The sequence below is a fragment of the Thalassophryne amazonica genome, unplaced genomic scaffold, assembly GCF_902500255.1.
Source record: "Thalassophryne amazonica unplaced genomic scaffold, fThaAma1.1, whole genome shotgun sequence".
Classification (NCBI taxonomy): Eukaryota; Metazoa; Chordata; class Actinopteri; order Batrachoidiformes; family Batrachoididae; genus Thalassophryne; species Thalassophryne amazonica.
In genome coordinates this window covers 428,783-451,483 of record NW_022986241.1, presented here as the reverse complement: position 1 = coordinate 451,483, position 22,701 = coordinate 428,783, and the positions used below count along the sequence as shown (strand labels likewise).

At 37.9% G+C, this 22,701-nt stretch overlaps 1 long non-coding RNA gene across 2 annotated transcripts; it reads left to right on the top strand.

Moving 5' to 3' along the window:
- The first annotated feature begins 5,856 nt into the window (after nt 1-5,856).
- Nucleotides 5,857-22,184, top strand: LOC117505749. 2 transcript variants are annotated; one of them, XR_004559245.1, is made up of 3 exons: nt 5,857-5,867; nt 11,948-12,079; nt 22,158-22,184. It is a non-coding gene; the product is annotated as an uncharacterized LOC117505749 (long non-coding RNA). The 2 variants fall into 2 exon arrangements; XR_004559246.1 differs by lacking the exon at nt 5,857-5,867 and adding an exon at nt 10,445-10,494.
- Nucleotides 22,185-22,701: the final 517 nt, after the last annotated feature.

Here is a 22,701-nt window from a genome sequence, read left to right as displayed (position 1 = left end):
ATTTCTGTCCTCTGATCCAGTCGACACACTGCTGTCAACATTTCAGCTGCTACTTCAGGTTTTATTCAAAAGTCTATTTACTCAATAGTATAAACACTAAAATGACTCTTACAGAATTTACAGCTGTTGGTAAAGAATTTTATTTGTGGTGTGTCATCATTTTCCTCACCTGCATAGTGCAGGGAAATAATTAGGAGAATAAACCCGGGTGAGCTCTGGTTATTAACTAGAACCGGTTCATGATGTCTGCTGCTGTACCTGTAAGGTCAGAGGTCGATGGTGGAGGTGGAACGAGGAGTGTCTTAAAGGGGAACAACATTTTTCCTGAATCAGCGGCGTTTCTGATTCTGTCATTTAGACAATTTGGCAGCAGAAATGCTGGAAGATCAACATGACAGAAGAGATGGACAAGAACTGAGGACAACAGGGTGTCCAGATTTACAACGCTGCTGTTCAGCTGCTCTGATCAGGTTTCTGACAGCTTCAGTCAGCTGGATGTTGGAGGTAAGAGGGCGGAGCTTATCAAGGCTGGAGGTCAACCAGGACAAAGTGCTGTGAGGAGACGTCACAGCTGAGAGAAGTGAGCAGGTGATGGACTGAAGGTCGTGTCCAAAGTGATTGTTTCAAGAAGATTTTGTAGATTTTCCTGCAGAGAAACTGAATTGAGATCAGTGTAAATCTGTTGAGAAAATGTTTGGGTGTTGGTGCAGCGCGGGTCATCGGTGCCAGTTAAATCTTTCCTCATATACATGTGGACCAGAATGGTGCTGCTGAAAATCCAAACTAAAACGCTCAATGTCATTGGTTACTTTACAACACCAAACTTTCATCCAATCAGAATCTCTGTAATATCTAAAGTCACTGAAAGAACCTGGATGTGGACATTTTGAGTTTCTGCAAGTTTGTTTTGTTGAGCTGCATCTGTAACATGATCAAAATTACAGAGAGAGGACGGAGACCACGTTAAAGACATCGATAGTGGTGTCAAAAAAAAAAGTTTATGTGAACATGAACGGGACAAAAGTAAGACTCATATGGAGTTAAATTTGTCTCATTAATACTTGCAAATGCACAGAGGGTGATTTACAAATATTCCTTGATTTGTACACGTGCTTTGTGATCCACAAACACAAAAGCATTTGCAAAACTGAAAATTCTGTTTGTGAAGTGTGATTCAGCATTTGTCGATAACCGATTACACACATTCATCGTGTTGCTCACTTACACAGTATTGAGATATTCACAGCGCAGATCTTCAGATGAGATCCACAAATATGTAAGTTGCTATTCACATTTCCGTCCAGTAGATGGCAGTGTTGTTCTATGCATATTGACTGGTGGGCAGTGTTGTAGAGTAACGAAGTAAAAATACTTCACTACTGTACTTAAGTACGTTTTGGGAGACTTTCTACTTCACTTAAGTTTTTTTAATTCAGCTTACTTTCACTTTTGCTTCACTACGAGTACATTTCCGACCTTAATTGCATACTTCTAATGTGCCATGGCGCATTTTCTATGCGCCATGGCACATTACAAAAAAAACACACACACACGAAAAAAAAGTCGTGTTTTTACCCAGAGACACCACTGATTACGTGTGACTGTAATGAAGTCAGGCCGATTTGTCATGAGGCATGTCCGGTAGGCTTTATTGCAGTTGCGCACTTGTTTGTCAGGAAAATAATCATTTTTCTACATTGATTACAGAACTGCAGCGGGTCTGCAATCAACTTTACTTTAATCTACTGGTGGTTGGCTCTCACTGCGGTATTGTATCACTTCCTGTTCCGGAGCACAGCGGTGTTTTTCTGTATCTGTTAGCTGTTTAATCTGCGCAGTTAGATTGATCTAGTTATCTAGATTGCGATTTGTTTCCCAGTGTAATCTTTACGTGCCTTAACTAAAGCACTCCTTCTGCTGAATCACCTCTAAATTATTTACACATTATTCACTTTGCGTGTTTTTAGGAATCCGCTAGCTTAGCTTAGCTACTAGCTCTTAGCCAATTTAGCATGGCGGCTTCTCCCGTCTCTCCCGCACTTTTCTGCTCTGGGTGTGAAATGTTTAGTTATTCCTCGGCCTCCTTTAGCAGTAACGGTACTTGTAATAAGTGTAGCTTATTCGTAGCTTTGGAGGCCAGGCTTGGCGAATTGGAGACTCGGCTCCGCACCGTGGAAAATTCTACAGCTAGCCAAGCCCCTGTAGTTGGTGCGGACCAAGGTAGCTTAGCCGCCGTTAGTTCCCCTCTGGCAGATCCCGAGCAGCCGGGAAAGCAGGCCGACTGGGTGACTGTGAGGAGGAAGCGTAGTTCTAAACAGAAGCCCCGTGTACACCGCCAACCCGTTCACATCTCTAACCGTTTTTCCCCACTCGACGACACACCCGCCGAGGATCAAACTCTGGTTATTGGCGACTCTGTTTTGAGAAATGTGAAGTTAGCGACACCAGCAACCATAGTCAATTGTCTTCCGGGGGCCAGAGCAGGCGACATTGAAGGAAATTTGAAACTGCTGGCTAAGGCTAAGCGTAAATTTGGTAAGATTGTAATTCACGTCGGCAGTAATGACACCCGGTTACGCCAATCGGAGGTCACTAAAATTAACATTAAATCGGTGTGTAACTTTGCAAAAACAATGTCGGACTCTGTAGTTTTCTCTGGGCCCCTCCCCAATCAGACCGGGAGTGACATGTTTAGCCGCATGTTCTCCTTGAATTGCTGTCTGTCTGAGTGGTGTCCAAAAAATGAGGTGGGCTTCATAGATAATTGGCAAAGCTTCTGGGGAAAATCTGGTCTTGTTAGGAGAGACGGCATCCATCCCACTTTGGATGGAGCAGCTCTCATTTCTAGAAATCTGGCCAATTTTCTTAAATCCTCCAAACCCGTGACTATCCAGGGTTGGGACCAGGAAGCAGAGTTGTAGTGTTACACACCTCTCTGCAGCTTCTCTCCCCCTGCCATCCCCTCATTACCCCATCCCCATAGAGACGGTGCCTGCTCCCAGACTACCAATAACCAGCAAAAATCTATTTAAGCATAAAAATTCAAAAAGAAAAAATAATATAGCACCATCAACTGCACCACAGACTAAAACAGTTAAATGTGGTCTATTAAACATTAGGTCTCTCTCTTCTAAGTCCCTGTTGGTAAATGATATAATAATTGATCAACATATTGATTTATTCTGCCTAACAGAAACCTGGTTACAGCAGGATGAATATGTTAGTTTAAATGAGTCAACACCCCCGAGTCACACTAACTGTCAGAATGCTCGTAGCACGGGCCGAGGCGGAGGATTATCAGCAATCTTCCATTCCAGCTTATTAATTAATCAAAAACCCAGACAGAGCTTTAATTCATTTGAAAGCTTGACTCTTAGTCTTGTCCATCCAAATTGGAAGTCCCAAAAACCAGTTTTATTTGTTATTATCTATCGTCCACCTGATCGTTACTGTGAGTTTCTCTGTGAATTTTCAGACCTTTTGTCTGACTTAGTGCTTAGCTCAGATAAGATAATTATAGTGGGCGATTTTAACATCCACACAGATGCTGAGAATGACAGCCTCAACACTGCATTTAATCTATTATTAGACTCTATTGGCTTTGCTCAAAAAGTAAATGAGTCCACCCACCACTTTAATCATATCTTAGATCTTGTTCTGACTTATGGTATGGAAATGGAAGACTTAACAGTATTCCCTGAAAACTCCCTTCTGTCTGATCATTTCTTAATAACATTTACATTTACTCTGATGGACTACCCAGCAGTGGGGAATAAGTTTCATTACACTAGAAGTCTTTCAGAAAGCGCTGTAACTAGGTTTAAGGATATGATTCCTTCTTTATGTTCTCTAATGCCATATACCAACACAGTGCAGAGTAGCTACCTAAACTCTGTAAGTGAGATAGAGTATCTCGTCAATAGTTTTACATCCTCACTGAAGACACCTTTGGATGCTGTAGCTCCTCTGAAAAAGAGAGCTTTAAATCAGAAGTGCCTGACTCCGTGGTATAACTCACAAACTCGTAGCTTAAAGCAGATAACCCGTAAGTTGGAGAGGAAATGGCGTCTCACTAATTTAGAAGATCTTCACTTAGCCTGGAAAAAGAGTCTGTTGCTCTATAAAAAAGCCCTCCGTAAAGCTAGGACATCTTTCTACTCATCACTAATTGAAGAAAATAAGAACAACCCCAGGTTTCTTTTCAGCACTGTAGCCAGGCTGACAAAGAGTCAGAGCTCTATTGAGCTGAGTATTCCATTAACTTTAACTAGTAATGACTTCATGACTTTCTTTGCTAACAAAATTTTAACTATTAGAGAAAAAATTACTCATAACCATCCCAAAGACATATCATTATCTTTGGCTGCTTTCAGTGATGCCGGTTTTTGGTTAGACTCTTTCTCTCTGATTGTTCTGTCTGAGTTATTTTCATTAGTTACTTCATCCAAACCATCAACATGTTTATTAGACCCCATTCCTACCAGGCTGCTCAAGGAAGCCCTACCATTATTTAATGCTTCGATCTTAAATATGATCAATCTATCTTTATTAGTTGGCTATGTACCACAGGCTTTTAAGGTGGCAGTAATTAAACCATTACTTAAAAAGCCATCACTTGACCCAGCTATCTTAGCTAATTATAGGCCAATCTCCAACCTTCCTTTTCTCTCAAAAATTCTTGAAAGGGTAGTTGTAAAACAGCTAACTGATCATCTGCAGAGGAATGGTCTATTTGAAGAGTTTCAGTCAGGTTTTAGAATTCATCATAGTACAGAAACAGCATTAGTGAAGGTTACAAATGATCTTCTTATGGCCTCGGACAGTGGACTCATCTCTGTGCTTGTTCTGTTAGACCTCAGTGCTGCTTTTGATACTGTTGACCATAAAATTTTATTACAGAGATTAGAGCATGCCATAGGTATTAAAGGCACTGCGTTGCGGTGGTTTGAATCATATTTGTCTAATAGATTACAATTTGTTCATGTAAATGGGGAATCTTCTTCACAGACTAAAGTTAATTATGGAGTTCCACAAGGTTCTGTGCTAGGACCAATTTTATTCACTTTATACATGCTTCCCTTAGGCAGTATTATTAGACGGTATTGCTTAAATTTTCATTGTTACGCAGATGATACCCAGCTTTATCTATCCATGAAGCCAGAGGACACACACCAATTAGCTAAACTGCAGGATTGTCTTACAGACATAAAGACATGGATGACCTCTAATTTCCTGCTTTTAAACTCAGATAAAACTGAAGTTATTGTACTTGGCCCCACAAATCTTAGAAACATGGTGTCTAACCAGATCCTTACGCTGGATGGCATTACCCTGAGCTCTAGTAATATTGTGAGAAATCTTGGAGTCATTTTTGATCAGGATATGTCATTCAAAGCGCATACTAAACAAATATGTAGGACTGCTTTTTAGCATTTACGCAATATCTCTAAAATCAGAAAGGTCTTGTCTCAGAGTGATGCTGAAAAACTAATTCATGCATTTATCTCCTCTAGGCTGGACTATTGTAATTCATTATTATCAGGTTGTCCTAAAAGTTCCCTGAAAAGCCTTCAGTTAATTCAGAATGCTGCAGCTAGAGTACTGACGGGGACTAGAAGGAGAGAGCATATCTCACCCATATTGGCCTCTCTTCATTGGCTTCCTGTTAATTCTAGAATAGAATTTAAAATTCTTCTTCTTACTTATAAGGTTTTGAATAATCAGGTCCCATCTTATCTTAGGGACCTCATAGTACCATATCACCCCAATAGAGCGCTTCGCTCTCAGACTGCAGGCTTACTTGTAGTTCCTAGGGTTTGTAAGAGTAGAATGGGAGGCAGAGCCTTCAGCTTTCAGGCTCCTCTCCTGTGGAACCAGCTCCCAATTCAGATCAGGGAGACAGACACCCTCTCTACTTTTAAGATTAGGCTTAAAACTTTCCTTTTTGCTAAAGCTTATAGTTAGGGCTGGATCAGGTGACCCTGAACCATCCCTTAGTTATGCTGCTATAGACGTAGACTGCTGGGGGGTTCCCCATGATGCACTGTTTCTTTCTCTTTTTGCTCTGTATGCACCACTCTGCATTTAATCATTAGTGATCGATCTCTGCTCCCCTCCACAGCATGTCTTTTTCCTGGTTCTCTCCCTCAGCCCCAACCAGTCCCAGCAGAAGACTGCCCCTCCCTGAGCCTGGTTCTGCTGGAGGTTTCTTCCTGTTAAAAGGGAGTTTTTCCTTCCCACTGTAGCCAAGTGCTTGCTCACAGGGGGTCATTTTGACCGTTGGGGTTTTACATAATTATTGTATGGCCTTGCCTTACAATATAAAGCACCTTGGGGCAACTGTTTGTTGTGATTTGGCGCTATATAAAAAAATTGATTGATTGATTGTTTGAACTTTTCTGCAGCGCGGCTTTGCTTTGAACCTGGAACCAATCGAAGCAGTGCTTCGATCTATGATTCGTGGATTTTATTTCGCTTTATCCTAATTTTTTCCCGCTAAAACCCTGAAGAGCATATGTCTGTGAGTAATATTTCATAATTTTATGTTAAACCGACCTGTCATGGTCTTCTGAAACAGCTGATAGATGTATTTTATAACTTAAAAACTGGACCGATGCTAACGCGTTAGCATGTCTATGGCGTTTTCAATGTTAAATTAGCATTAAGCTGTTCGCATCAACACGTTTGTGAACAGGTGTTGTGCCCGATTCAGCACCCCTGCCGTGAAATGCACCACCTTTCGCGGGAACGCGCATTTGAACCTCGTCGCCTTTAAACTCACATTTAACAGCACAGATACACAGTTTGCGCAGACAAAAAAGTACACAAATCAATATGATCTTTATTCTATGTCAAGTGAACAGAATATGTTCATATTTACGAGCACTAATTGGCTGCTTTTGTTTAGTAGGAACGAAGCGTCTGATATTATCATGTTTATTTTATGACGTTTCATCACACGATGGTATTTGTTTTAGTGTTTATTCGTTAAATGATTTTAATTTTATTCAAATAAAACAAATAAACTATCTTGTAATTATAACACCACTGTAAATGATTAGAAATACAATATTAAAATAAATATTTAAGCAATAACATAAAAAGTTAACAAACAAACTATCTTGTAATTATAACACCACTGTAAATGATTAGAAATACAATATTAAAATAAATATTTAAGCAATAACATAAAAAGTTAACAAATAAACTATCTTGTAATTATAACACCACTGTAAATGATTAGAAATACAATATTAAAATAAATATTTAAGCAATAACATAAAAAGTTAAAAAAAATAAACTATCTTGTAATTATAACACCATTGTAAATATGATTAGAAATACAATATTAAAATAAATATTTAAGCAATAATATAAAACGTTAACAAATAAACTGTCTTGTAATTATAACACCACTGTAAATGATTAGAAATACAATATTAAAATAAATATTTAAGCAATAATATAAAAAAGTTAACAAATAAACTATCTTGTAATTATAACACCACTGTAAATGATTAGAAATACAATATTAAAATAAATATTTAAGCAATAACATAAAAAGTTAACAAATAACTATCTTGTAATTATAACACCATTGTAAATATGATTAGAAATACAATATTAAAATAAATATTTAAGCAATAACATAAAAAGTTAAAAAAAATAAACTATCTTGTAATTATAACACCATTGTAAATATGATTAGAAATACAATATTAAAATAAATATTTAAGCAATAATATAAAACGTTAACAAATAAACTGTCTTGTAATTATAACACCACTGTAAATGATTAGAAATACAATATTAAAATAAATATTTAAGCAATAATATAAAAAAGTTAACAAATAAACTATCTTGTAATTATAACACCACTGTAAATGATTAGAAATACAATATTAAAATAAATATTTAAGCAATAACATAAAAAGTTAACAAATAAACTATCTTGTAATTATAACACCACTGTAAATGATTAGAAATACAATATTAAAATAAATATTTAAGCAATAATATAAAACGTTAACAAATAAACTGTCTTGTAATTATAACACTGTAAATGATTAGAAATACAATATTAAAATAAATATTTAAGCAATAATATAAAAAAGTTAACAAATAAACTATCTTGTAATTATAACACCATTGTAAATATGATTAGAAATACAATATTAAAATAAATATTTAAGTAATAATATAAAACGTTAACAAATAAACTGTCTTGTAATTATAACACCACTGTAAATGATTAGAAATACAATATTAAAATAAATATTTAAGCAATAATATAAAAAAGTTAACAAATAAACTCTTTTAATTATAACACCATTGTAAATATGATTAGAAATACAATATTAAAATAAATATTTAAGCAATAATATAAAAAAGTTAACAAATAAACTATCTTGTAATTATAACACCACTGTAAATGATTAGAAATACAATATTAAAATAAATATTTAAGCAATAATATAAAACGTTAACAAATAAACTGTCTTGTAATTATAACACTGTAAATGATTAGAAATACAATATTAAAATAAATATTTAAGCAATAATATAAAAAAGTTAACAAATAAACTGTCTTGTAATTATAACACTGTAAATGATTAGAAATACAATATTAAAATAAATATTTAAGCAATAATATAAAAAAGTTAACAAATAAACTATCTTGTAATTATAACACCATTGTAAATATGATTAGAAATACAATATTAAAATAAATATTTAAGCAATAATATAAAACGTTAACAAATAAACTGTCTTGTAATTATAACACCACTGTAAATGATTAGAAATACAATATTAAAATAAATATTTAAGCAATAATATAAAAAAGTTAACAAATAAACTATCTTGTAATTATAACACCACTGTAAATGATTAGAAATACAATATTAAAATAAATATTTAAGCAATAATATAAAACGTTAACAAATAAACTGTCTTGTAATTATAACACTGTAAATGATTAGAAATACAATATTAAAATAAATATTTAAGCAATAACATAAAAAGTTAACAAATAAACTATCTTGTAATTATAACACCATTGTAAATATGATTAAAAATACAATATTAAAATAAATATTTAAGCAATAACATAAAAAGTTAAATAAACTGTCTTGTTATATTATAATACCACTGCAAACATAAGAAACACAATTTTAAAATTAGTATTTAAGCCATTATTGTTGTGTGGGCCGCCAGAAGAGGAGGTACTGCTGGCCCACCACCAGAGGGCGCCCTGCGTGAAGTGCGGGCTTCAGGCACAAGAGGGCGCTACCGCCACGGACACAACCGGGAGTGACAGCTGTCACACATCAACTCATGACAGCTGTCACACATCATTTCATCACTCCATAAAAGCCGGATGTCATCTCCACCTCGCTGCCGAGATATCATCTACCTGAGAAGGTAATTCTCTGCTAAACTGAAAACACTGACTAATAGTCTGAACTTCTTTGCAGCTGTTATCCTGTAAGTGTTTCCTTATCTGCTGGATTGGCGTTTGGTGTGATCAGCGACGGCTTCGCTTCACACTCCAACCAGATAAGTGGTTAACAGGAGCTGCACGAGTGTGTGATTAGAGGTGGAGGTGACTTTCCACCTTCTGACTGTTTTTGTTACTGGGTGTGCACACACCCACATCTCACTGAATTAATTGAAGAACCGCCACTGCTCTCCACTTCCCCGCCAATAAATCTATTTCCATAAATTAACTAGTTAGACAGAAAATATATTTCACGCACTTCCAAAAATACACGTTCTTTTCACTTTTGTGTTGTATTTGTAAATTAAATTACATGGAATGATAACCACTGTTTTGATTACATTTTTATAATAATAATAATAATAATAATTCTGATGATGATGATGATTAGGATGCTCTGAATAAATTAATATATTATATACAGACATAATACATATACAGACAATAGGAATGGACGCTAATTTCAACAGAGTCCTCAAACATTCCACAGTGATTCAAGCTGCATATTCATTTATAACGTCAATGAATAAAATTAAAATCAGTTAAACAAATAAACACTAAAACAAACACCATCGTGTGATGAAACGTCATGAAATAAACATGAAAACAGAGACGCTTCGTTCCGACTAAAAAGCAGCCAGTGCTCGTAAATGTGAACATGTTCTGTTCACTCACACATATCTGGAGACAACGTGAGATAGAATAAAGATCATATTGATTTGTGTACATTTTGTCTGCGCAAACTATGTATCTGTGCTGTTAAATGTGAGTTTAAAGGCGACGAGGTTCAAATGCGCGTTCCAGCGAAGGGGGATGCATTTCACGGCAGGGGTGCTGAATCGGGCACAACACCTGTTCATTTTTTAGTTCACTGCATTTTAGGTCAGGCATCGATTTGGACAGCCCCAATGCGCTGTTAGCTTCGGTCGCGTTAGGACCAGTTCTTTTTGACTCCAACAACGCTGCTTTTAAAGTAGAATTCCTTCGTGAAGAGGGTGAGTTACTTATTTGCAGAGGGTTTTCTGTTTTATCGGGGATGGATGTTGCGTGGTGTTGATAGTGATTCCTGCCGAGTGGGGATGTTTTAAGTTATTTGGCATTATTGGCTAAGGGCTAAGCTAACTAGCCGCTATGTGGTCTGTTTAGACGATATTATGTTAAATAAGTTCAGCCAACAGTTATTAGTGTTTCTCTGTTACTGTATTAATAAGCACCGTGTGTTTTGGATTTGGAACGAAAATCACATTGTTTTATTTGTGTTTCTGTCTTGCAGAAACCATTAATTCATCCAAACTATTAATTCAGACCATTCAGTGGTTTATGGATGTTTCATTCCAACTCCTGTGCTCCCTGCATGTTAAACTGAGCCATTCAAGTTCATCTGTTAGCCAACAAATCTGCATATAAAGACTCTGAACTGTTCCTGTGTCCATGTCTGCTCTCTGACCAGAGTTCTGTGGTGGATAAAGTTGATCAGCAAATTGACAATTATCAAAGTATCACATTCACAACACCACTGAGAAAAAGTGAGGGGGTTATATATATGTATAATGTGTTGGCAATCTGACAACATCATATGGTGTTCATCCACTTTTCAAAGATGTAAAGACAAGACCAGAGGTGACCAAACCGATCGTATATGTAAAAACAACAGGTCTAAACATTTTGAAGTAGATTGAAGTATATTTATGTATTACAGTTAAAAGTCAAGTGGTAGTTTATTACTTTACAGGTATGATTAGTTTTTGTTACTTCATGTTGAAAATATATATTTGTTAGTTCTTGTGAGAAAACTGCGAGACCAGTGATTTTGAAGAAGGAAAGTTATTTCTTTTTCCTCACCAAAATGGGAGCTGCACTCACTGCAGTTTATTATCTGGAATAGCACCAGATTGAATCTTAGAGCTTCGAGAATTCAAACCTTTTCTTTGGGGGACATGCCCCCTTGTAATTTTGTAATTGTAAGTTTTTTCACTACTTTCATCCCTGGAGATGTTGAATATAAAATCAAACTTTTTACATCTTATACATCATTTGAATTTGGAAACATTTACAATGTCTCATTGTAAATGAAACTGTCTTTTTGCTTTGCCACAAAATGGGTACAATGTCTCATTGTCTTCATTTCTTTTCCTGATCACTGACCATGTAAGCTCAGAACATTTAATTTTAACACTGTCTTAGTTTGATTTAAACAAACATGTTATGGACATTAATATCATTTCTCTCTGTCGCTAATCAGCTGGTTGCAGCAGGTACGTGAGGAAAACGTGGATGTCAGGTGATCTCTGGGATCAGGGATGGAGTCTCCTTGAAGATTTCAGTGTTGTCTCACACTTGTGATTGGTCAGCCTGGGCAGCAGAGCAGCAGCAGATGATTAAATCGGCCTGTTTTTAGTCTTTCCTCCACTTGGTCGTTGACTCTCTCTTTCTTTTGTGTGTTATAAGGTCTTTCTACAAACACGTCTGAAATCCAGCAGTTGAGGGACATGTTGAAACTACAGAGAACACCTGCTGATGAAGGAATGATCACAGACCAGGAAGAAGAAATGTGTCATTTAAAAGAAGAGAACAAAAGAGGTAAAGGGCTGGATGCTGTTTTTAATCCTCCAAATCTCTCCTACAGAACAGGTTTGTTCACTCAGCTTTATGTTACTGATACTTTATAACATGTTGTAACAGTCAAATATTTTACTCCTCTGGTATTCCTCCAGTGATTCTGTCAATACTTACACAACAGGGTGAGAAGGATTTTAATGAAAGATGCATGTTAAATTTCTCCATATTCTGTAAGATTTCTGGATAATTTATTCCTGAAGGAAAGTGACATCACCACCCACAATGTTTCATCTCCCTTTGTCCAAGATCAGCAGGGACTTTGAATTTAGAAATGAACAAAGGTAACTGAAAGGATTCTGGTGGTAGTGATTTGTGTATTTTGGCAAGTAGTGGTTTGGTTTATTTTAATGCAACACTTTGCACGAAAATGTAAACATCAGTAACCTGTTTTACACGAGTAAGAGCAGCTCCGGTTATGAGCAGATGAAGAATAATTATCTTTGCCCCCAGAATTTATTAATCACTGCAATATTAATTAAGATCAACATGAATTGCTGGTGTGGCTACTCGTGGTCTGCAGCTGTGAGGCCGGTTGGCTGTACTGCCAAGTTCTCTGAAGTGCCTTTGGATACGGCTTATGGTAGAGAAATGACCTCATGGAGCATGAATTCAATTCACGGGCAACAGCTCTGGTGGACATTCCTGCAGTCAGCATGCCAGTTGCACTCAAAACCTGCGACATCTGTGGCATTGTGCTGTGTGATCAAACTGAACATTTCAGAGTGGCCTTTTATTGTGGCCAGCCTAAGGCACACCTGTGCAATAATCATGCTGTCTAATCAGCATCTTGATATGCCACACCTGGGAGGTGGGCTCCATTATTTCAGCAATGGAGAAGTGTGCTCACTAACACAGATTCAGTCAGATTTGTGAACAGTATTAGAGAGAAATAGGTCTTTTGTAATTTATAAATGTTTTAGATCTTTGAGTTTGGCTCATGAAAAATGGGAGCAAAAACAAAAATGTTGTGTTGATGTTTTTGTTTAGTGTATATTATTCAATCATGGCCCTGTGATGAGGGTAAATAAAACAAACTTCTGTTGATGTTTAACTTTTTTTTTTTTTAATTTATAAAACTCTTATTATAATAGGGACTGAACAAGCCAGGTGGCAGGTGAGATCATACTGTGCTTCCGGTTATAGTTTGGTTATGGCCTCAAATTATGATTGAATGAGGTAATTTCAGTACAAAGAAAAGAAACGTCAATACAAAATAAAACGAAACAAAACTGATTTGTCAGTCAGTCAATCTAAGTAACAGAAAGGTTGTAGGTAGAAGCAAAAGCTTTTATACACCTACCCCCTTTTACCTCAGTAACATTTACTCCTCACAACAAAAGCAAAATAAGCAGAACAAGCAAAGCACAAACCTTTGAAGAACTTAAATAACTTAAATTTTCTCGTCATAACAAATTAAGTAATAATTGTGCACATCACACAATCCAAAGATAATAGTACAAAATCAATAAACTGAATTGTCCATACTGTAACCAGAAATTATAGTTTTTATAAAGTCTTTTAAATCTGACTGGAGTACAGCATAATTTAATACCCTCGGGACAGTTATTCCAAATTTTCTCTCCTTTTACAGAGATACAGTGACTTTTTACTAGGGGTGCTGGAAAAAATCGATTCATGTCCGAATTGCGATTCTTAATTATTAAGATTCTGAATCGATTCAAAATGTCCAAGAATCAATTTTTAAAAAGCATTTTTTTAAATATTTTCTTGCTTACTTGCTGCGTGTACTGTTTGTCAGGCAATGGCCTCCGTACTACAGCGTCCCCACGAGGGGAGGGTCCGGTGTGCTTCAAACATTCATGAGCTGCAGCTTAGCTTGGCGGACGAAGAGCTAATTCAGCCAGCACCGTTTTTGCTGAAGGCAAATGTTTGGGCGCGTTTTGGATTTTATTATTTGCTGCGTGACGTGACTTATGCAGTGTGCAAAATCTGCAAAATGAAAGTCAAGTACTTCGGAAACACTTCAAATCCACAAGCCCACACGCAACGCCATCACCCAGAGCAAAAAAAAAAAGCAGAGAAGCGGTCTCTGCCAACTACTGACCAGCGCACACTCCATCACTTCACTAAACTGCCAGCCAACTCTGAACGAGCAAAGCAGATAAGTAAATTTACATTTTTAGAATCAATTGATTAACCTTGTAAAGCTGCATTTTCTTAAACATAAACATTATTTAAGTAATATAACTATTTCTCAGAGCTCTTTCAATTAAAAATTGATTCTGAATCGAATCATCACCCCAAGAATCGGAATCGAATTGAATCGTGAGTTGTTGTAAGATTCACATCCCTACTTTTTACTGTAGTTAGAGTCCTTGACTTTTCAAATATCAATATTCCTGTCAAATATAAGTGGAGTCCTTCATTTTAAACAGATTTTGGACATGTTGAGGTAAAAGTTTTTTTTCTGTGAATTTCAGAATATTTAAGCAAATAAATAATGGGTTGGTTGGCTTACGGTAAGATTTATTACTGATAATTCTTATGACTTACTTTTTGCAATGGAAATATTGAATTAACATTTGTTTTATGTGTTTCCCCAGACCTCAATACAATAGGTCATATATGGAACTATTAATGCATAACATAAAGTAAAGAGTATTAAGAGAGGAAATCTTGAGCTTTGTATAGAATTGCAATGGATTTTGACATTTTCCAACTTAATTTATCATCAGTAACAACTCCAGGAAATTTCAGTTTCAGCATCATGTATTGTTAAGCTCCTACTTGAATTCTTGGGCTTATTTCCAAATATAATACACTTTGTTTTACCAAGATGAAGTGATAGTTTGTTTGAATCAAACCATTCTTTAAATTTATGTAATTCCTTTCCTACTATGTCCAAAAGGTGACCCATATGATCCCCACTACAGAACAGTCGTATCATCAGCAAATAAAAAACAATTCAGAGACTCAGAAACCACAGATGTATCATTGTTTAAAAGAAACAGCAATGGCCCAAGGACTGAACCTTGAGGCACATCACATGTAATCTTCAAAAATTCTGAGTTTGTCTTATTGATATGAACACACTGATAGTGCAGCAGATAACTGAAACAATCGTGCAAATGGTGATACAAGCACCAAAGTTGGCAGAAATACTCCTTAGACCAGTGATTCTCAACCGGGGTGCCGCGGCACCCTAGGGTGGGCATAGCCATTTTAGGCACATTCCACTGTTTTGTAAGATTTTGTAATGAAAGATGTGCGGTGGAATTCGCGCGTCGGGACGCAGCAGCAATGGCGGAGAACAAAAGCAAGTCCGTGTTGGAAGTCTCACGGGACATGTCTTCCACCATTCAGAAGATTCAGATGGCTTTCGATGGCTTTTTAGTCGAGTGAGTGTCCGAGAAATTGTGGAGACATGCACATGTCACAACATGTCCCGTGAGACTTCCAACACGGACTTGCTTTTGTTGTCCGCCATTGCGGCTGCGTCCCGACGCGCGAATTCCGCCTGCACGACTTTCATTACAAAATCTCCTTTAACAGTGGAATGTGCCTAAAAATGGCTATGCCCACCTCTTCCGCAATTTCTTTGGTAGTCACACGACGTCCCGGATCAACACAGCCTTCACTTTGGAAATGATCTGGTCATTTCAGCCTGTCGATGGCCGCTCGAAGCGCAGCGCGACCTCAGCTGCTGTGCGCCATCTTTAATCCGGTTGTAATGCTCCTTAATCTGTGAGATGCCCATAGAATCTTCACAGAAAGCCATCTGAATTTTCTGAATTGTTTCCACCTGGCTGTCTCACACAGTTTCTGAAAAAATTTTCATGCAGCAAAGCGGCAGTCGCTCGGCCATTTTCCTGACAATGAAAATCCGACGAGAGGGGTGGATCAGTGCTCACTCAAAGCCTGCCCACAGGAGAATGACGCAACCGACAGGTGTGGAAAAAAACTCACGCATGCGCACGAAGGTTCAAGCTTGGCTGATGCAAGTGCACATTATTCAAATCCATATAGTTTTTGCAAAAAATAAAAAGGTCCGATACTTTTCTAACAGACCTCATACACAGGGGTCAAAATTAAAAATGCTCAAATCATTTTGAAAAGTACACCACATTATTTGTCTGATTGTAAAGATTCCTAAAAAAGGTATAGTTTGGACTATCTATGACTGAATGATCAGGCGTTATATGTGGTAAAAACAACAAAAATGGTGACAAAGATCAGTGTCAGTTTGTACAGGGGTAAAAACTTAAAGTTGCTCCAATTTTGGAAAAAAAAATGATGCCAATTATTAGTTGAGGTAACAAGGTTTTAAAAAGGAATAGTTTGAACCATGTATCATGCTTAGTTATCATTTTATGGGGTAACATATGTCACAGAATCCAATGGACGTTGACCTTCTTTGGCCTTTACTTTGGAGACCAAACATTCAACACAATCAAAACTATTCCATTTATTACTCCTATTAGCTCAACTAATAATATACATCACTTTTTACCAGAATTGAAGGAACTTTAACTTTTCACCCCTGCACAAACTGAAACTGACCATTGTCACCATTTTTGTTGTTTTTACCCCATAACTCCTGATCCTTCAGTCATAGATGGTCCAAACTCTACATTTTTGGAATCTTTACAATCAGACAAATAATGTGGTGTACTTTTCAAAATGATTTGAGCATTTTTAATTTTGACCCCTGTGTAATTCTTCAGTTGACCAAGGTTCATATTTGAGTGTCTGGAATGGAGGGTTTGGCCAATAGTCAGACCTCCGATTGAAGAGGAATAATGCGGGTTCTGTCCTGGTCATGGAACAACTGACCAGCTCTTGACTCTCACAAGGATCCTGGAGGGTGCCTAGGAGTATGCCCATCCAGTCTACATGTGTTTTGTGGGCTTGAACAAGGTGTATGATTGGGTACCCTGGGGGATACTGTGGGAGGTGTTGTGCAGGTATGGAGTGAGGGGGTCCCTTCTCAGGGCCATCCAATCTATGTACTCAGAAAGGGAGACAAGCCATATTTTGTTCCAGTATAAGAGCCAAATACCACTGTGTGACCAACAGTGCTGTATATTTATCCTAAACACTGCTCTGGATGGCTCAGTGTCTGGAGCCCTGACTGGACTGATAATGCTCTCTGAGGAATTGGCTGAAAATTCCAGGGTTAATAACCCACTGAATGTTTGTTTTGATAAACATTTTGGCAAGTTGAAAGGACAAGCAGCAGCAATTCTGATTTCTTTCACAGTAGCTGTGACAGTACTGGTCCTTTGTGGATGTTACTGCATCCCCTGTATGAGATATTTGTGTCTGAAATGCAGCACCGCTGCCCTGGTTAACAAATTGGGGAGTGTCTCCCCCCTATCTTTTTTACACCACAGTAGTAGATGTTACTAATATAATTTAAATTTGTGTCGATGAGGGTGGTGCAAATAGGAGTATGCTAAAACGTAATTTATACCTCAGTGATGCAAATAGCCTTTTCTGTCTGCACGTCTCCTCCACCTGTGCACGGAATAAACACTTCTGCAGACTCTTGGCCCAAACAGAAGACAGAATCTTGTTCATATCCATCACATCTTCCATATTTATGGACTGTTTTGCTGCTCGCTGACTTTTCAATTCCTGGACTTTTCGGGAATTCAGAGTAGATTTAGTTGGGAAGTTTGTGGCTTGTTTTGAAATGCTGTTTCCCTTTCTTCGGTAAAGCCACATTTGTATTGTCGATAAGACAGATGGATTTGGCATTTAAATAAACGAAAATATAATCCTCCTCCCACTCTGAATGTATATACGTTTTTGATTGATTTATTTTTACTTTTTAGCATTTGCTCTTCTTCTACAGCGTTTCTTGTTCTTCTGTGGTGTTTAATGGCAGCCGGCATTCTTATTGGTGCATTGCTGCCACCTTCTGCATCAGTCTGTTATTGCAGCACTAAATGCTTTTGATGAGTCCAGATATTTTTTTTTTTTCCCCCCAGGCGTTCAACTGGAACTCAGCCCGCAATCGACCAGTTGAGCGTTCCAGCCGTAGGGGTGCAGGGTTGTGTGACATTGTTTTGTATTAACCCTCTGGGGTCCACGGGCATTTTTTGGACAGTTCACTCGCCCGGCATAAATGTTTTATTATTGCTGTTAACAGCTCTCCCTGCATCCCACAATCAAGTTTTATATCTCTCTTTTTTTAGGACAACCTGTGCTTTCAGAATATGTTTTTGTTGCTTTTGATACTGTTGACCATAAAATTTTATTACAGAGATTAGAGCATGCCATAGGTATTAAAGGCAATGCGCTGCGGTGGTTTGAATCATATTTATCTAATAGATTACAATTTGTTCATGTAAATGGGGAATCTTCTTCACAGACTAAGGTTAATTATGGAGTTCCACAAGGTTCTGTGCTAGGACCAATTTTATTCACTTTATACATGCTTCCCTTAGGCAGTATTATTAGACGGCATTGCTTAAATTTTCATTGTTACGCAGATGATACCCAGCTTTATCTATCCATGAAGCCAGAGGACACACACCAATTAGCTAAACTGCAGGATTGTCTTACAGACATAAAGACATGGATGACCTCTAATTTCCTGCTTTTAAACTCAGATAAAACTGAAGTTATTGTACTTGGCCCCACAAATCTTAGAAACATGGTGTCTAACCAGATCCTTACTCTGGATGGCATTACCCTGACCTCTAGTAATACTGTGAGAAATCTTGGAGTCATTTTTGATCAGGATATGTCATTCAAAGCGCATATTAAACAAATATGTAGGACTGCTTTTTTGCATTTCCGCAATATCTCTAAAATTAGAAAGGTCTTGTCTCAGAGTGATGCTGAAAAACTAATTCATGCATTTATTTCCTCTAGGCTGGACTATTGTAATTCATTATTATCAGGTTGTCCTAAAAGTTCCCTGAAAAGCCTTCAGTTAATTCAAAATGCTGCAGCTAGAGTACTGACGGGAACTAGAAGGAGATAGCATATCTCACCCATATTGGCCTCTCTTCATTGGCTTCCTGTTAATTCTAGAATAGAATTTAAAATTCTTCTTCTTACTTATAAGGTTTTGAATAATCAGGTCCCATCTTATCTTAGGGACCTCATAGTACCATATCACCCCAATAGAGTGCTTCGCTCTCAGACTGCAGGCTTACTGGTAGTTCCTAGGGTTTGTAAGAGTAGAATGGGAGGCAGAGCCTTCAGCTTTCAGGCTCCTCTCCTGTGGAACCAGCTCCCAATTCAGATCAGGGAGACAGACACCCTCTCTACTTTTAAGATTAGGCTTAAAACTTTCCTTTTTGCTAAAGCTTATAGTTAGGGCTGGATCAGGTGACCCTGAACCATCCCTTAGTTATGCTGCTATAGACTTAGACTGCTGGGGGGTTCCCATGATGCACTGAGTGTTTCTTTCTCTTTTTGCTCTGTATGCACCACTCTGCATTTAATCATTAGTGATTGATCTCTGCTCCCCTCCACAGCATGTCTTTTTCCTGGTTCTCTCCCTCAGCCCCAACCAGTCCCAGCAGAAGACTGCCCCTCCCTGAGCCTGGTTCTGCTGGAGGTTTCTTCCTGTTAAAAGGGAGTTTTTCCTTCCCACTGTTGCCAAGTGCTTGCTCACAGGGGGTCGTTTTGACCGTTGGGGTTTTTACGTAATTATTGTATGGCCTTGCCTTACAATATAAGGCGCCTTGGGGCAACTGTTTGTTGTGATTTGGCGCTATATAAATAAAATTGATTGATTGATTGTGTTTTATAAGTGTAATAAAGGTTTACAATCAAAAATAGGCAAGGAAAAAATAAAGCGAAAAATAATTTTACACACACATTTATTCAAAACACACAGCAAACTATAATAAACAACTGTTTTGACACTTTATAAAGGTAATTTGAGGTCTTGTGTGAAAGTCTGTACAACAGAAATGTTCAAACAATAAACAACTGCACAAATGCACATTTTGAACAATATATACAAAATGGTCTATGCGTTTTGTTGTCCATTGATATAGTAAACAGTGCTTTACGCAGAAAAAGCAACAGAGTTAACCAGTAACATTCACATGCAAACTAGTGGAGTAATCCTGATAGTTACACACTCTTTGTTTGAGCGCGTGAGATTGTCATCAGAGGCTCTCCGTGTGCTCCTGCCTTCATTGATCGCTGTGCGTAATGGCGCAGGGCGCACTGAGTATGTACTAATAGTATGTACTCATTGGAGCACCCAGGGGGCTATTCAAATGGGCCAACTAGTAACATATCACTCCTGAAAACGATCTTTGGCTTTTCACATGAGGAAAATCTGCCCTACAGTTGGATTTGGGAAAACCATATGACGTGAACCAATTCCGATTGAACACTCACATCGCGCACGTCATCACGCAGCTTCTTTGAGGAGTACAAAGATGGCCGATGGCTGGTTTGAAAGTCCACGGAGTTAACTTTTCAGCAAAAAAAAAAGTAAGTTTCTATCTCATATCATTCAAAAGTTATTTATAATTTAGTAAAGCTTGGTCTTAGCTGTCACATACAACGGCATCAGCCCCAGAGGGTTAAAGGGGATCTGTTGATTTCTCTCCATTCTGTGTGTGGTTGGGTTCAGTCTCTGGCTTCAGGGACCAGTTCAGGTGCATGCTTGTCCAGGGATGCACAGATCAGGCAGTTGGATATTAACATGATATTATCATTCAAAAGGGGGAGTTGTTAATGTGTCACTGTGCTCTTGCTAAGGTTATATAAGATTTAAGTTTCCATCTCCCAGGAACGGTGTGTACTCCGCAATCATGACTCCGTGTAACTGTCAGCCAGTCTCCACTTGTCTTATCTGCATGAGAAGACACAACAGGGTGCATACTGAAAAATAGAGTGAACCATCGACCTGTTTTTGTGTGTTCCATTGTGCCACTGTGTGTTTTTGGCTTTTTGCGTGCGAACTGGTTCAGCTACGTTTGGAGCTACGTTCACAAAGAGTCCAGATCTGTTACAACTTTGCATTAGACTAAATTAAATGGCCTTTTCTGTATTTAAAGCTTTGCTTCTGAGCCCTTTGTTCAGGACGGTTCCAACAAAGAGTTGGGTCATTTACACCAGTTAGTGTTTTTAAATTGAAAAAACATTCAAAAGTGAAAGATTAGACTGTTTTCACCCGGCATTTTCAATAGGGTTATTTTCCCCCCTATACAAAGAGGAAATTATAGAAAGTCAGAATGTTGGAGCAAAACTAGCAAGGCTACTTTGTGTTGCTACTTTAAAAAAATAATTAAGATCATTAATTAAGCCTTAAAAAGGGAGTATTTTAACATTGAATAAATCGTTAAAAATGGTTATCGTAAAAATATGTTGAAAAAAGGCTTGAAAGTGAAAGTGTATTCAACGTCTATGTTGAATAAACAGCCAAAAGCTCTTTGAACATGTGTATCAGATGGTAAAAAGTGCTGCAGTAATTCAGTCCATTAACATTGTGTTTTTGTGAACAGCAACATTACAAACTGTGAATTTAATTATTTGGTTTATATATTTTTAATGAGTTGTAATGTCACGGTAGATGTGTTCATATCACAGTTGATGAATTCTCACATCTTGTTCGTTTGCCATGTAAGTAGTAATAATCATCCATCTTCTGTACCCGCTTACTCCAATTAAGGGTCAGGAGGGGCCAGAGCCCATTCCAGCTGTCATGGAGCGTGAGGCGGGTACACCCTGGACAGGACGACGATCTGTCACAGGGCCACATATAGACAAACAAACACACACACCAAGGGTCAATTTAAAGTTTTCAGTTCACCTAACATGCAGGTCTTTGGATGTGGGAGGAAGCTGCAGCACCCGGAGAGAACCCACACAAACACGGGGAGAACATGCAAACTCCACACAGAAAGGCCACAGGTGGGAATCGATCCCATGACCTTCTTGCTATGAGGCAAAATTTTAAACTAATCCTGATGTACATTTCCACTTTATCAATTCCATCAGTTCAATAACTTACTGTCATTAGGTCAGACTCAGAACACTGATACTTAATTTTAGTGAGTGTTGTTCTAACATTTATTGTTAATTTGCTTCTTTGCAGACATGCAGCCGTCGTTGGTGATTAAAGAAGAAACTCTCCCTGAACACCAGGAATGGAATCTGAGTGTTGACCAGGAGGACATTAAAGAAGAAGAGAAGCTGTGGATAAGTCAGCAGGGAGAGCAGCTTCAGCAGCTGGAGGAGGCAGATCTCACCAAGTTTGGTTTCACTTTCGTCCCTGTGAAGAGTGAAAATGATGATGAAAAACCAGAGTCATCACAGCTTCATCAAAGCCGAAGTGATGAGAGCACAGAGGCTGAGCCTGTAGCCAGCAGCTCATCTGTACACAGAACACTCACAGCAGAAGCTGATGGAGAGGACGATGGAGGACCACAACCAGCCAGCAACTCAGGTCCAAACAGTCATTTACAACCAGATACCAGTGGCAGGAGTTCAGACAGTTCTGGAACTGAGACTGATGACAGTGATGACTGGAAACAGACCAGAGAACTTCGGTCAAGTTTTAACTGTCGAACAAATAGCAATATTGTTCATTCAGGCAACACTGATGAAAAACAATTTAAAGGCTCTAAATATGGAAAAGC